This window comes from Penaeus monodon, chromosome 22, assembly GCF_015228065.2.
Source record: "Penaeus monodon isolate SGIC_2016 chromosome 22, NSTDA_Pmon_1, whole genome shotgun sequence".
Classification (NCBI taxonomy): Eukaryota; Metazoa; Arthropoda; class Malacostraca; order Decapoda; family Penaeidae; genus Penaeus; species Penaeus monodon.
Genome location: NC_051407.1, coordinates 7,718,541 through 7,718,775, shown reverse-complemented (window position 1 = coordinate 7,718,775; position 235 = coordinate 7,718,541).

Below are 235 nucleotides of genomic sequence, written 5' to 3'. Positions count from 1 at the left end.
ACCAAAATGTATTCATCTGCAATCTAAGTTTAGACGAACTAAATTAACATATCTCTTGACATTCATACACTTTAGACTCAGAAGATGACTATGTTAGGTTAGAACAGGTTGAAATGAAGGTTACAGGGGAAAGGTTCCGATATAAAAGGAGTTTAGTACCTCACGCTAACACAGACCCATTCACCATGAAATCCATCGTACGTGTTCTCTTTTCGAATTAAGTATATCACTGGGA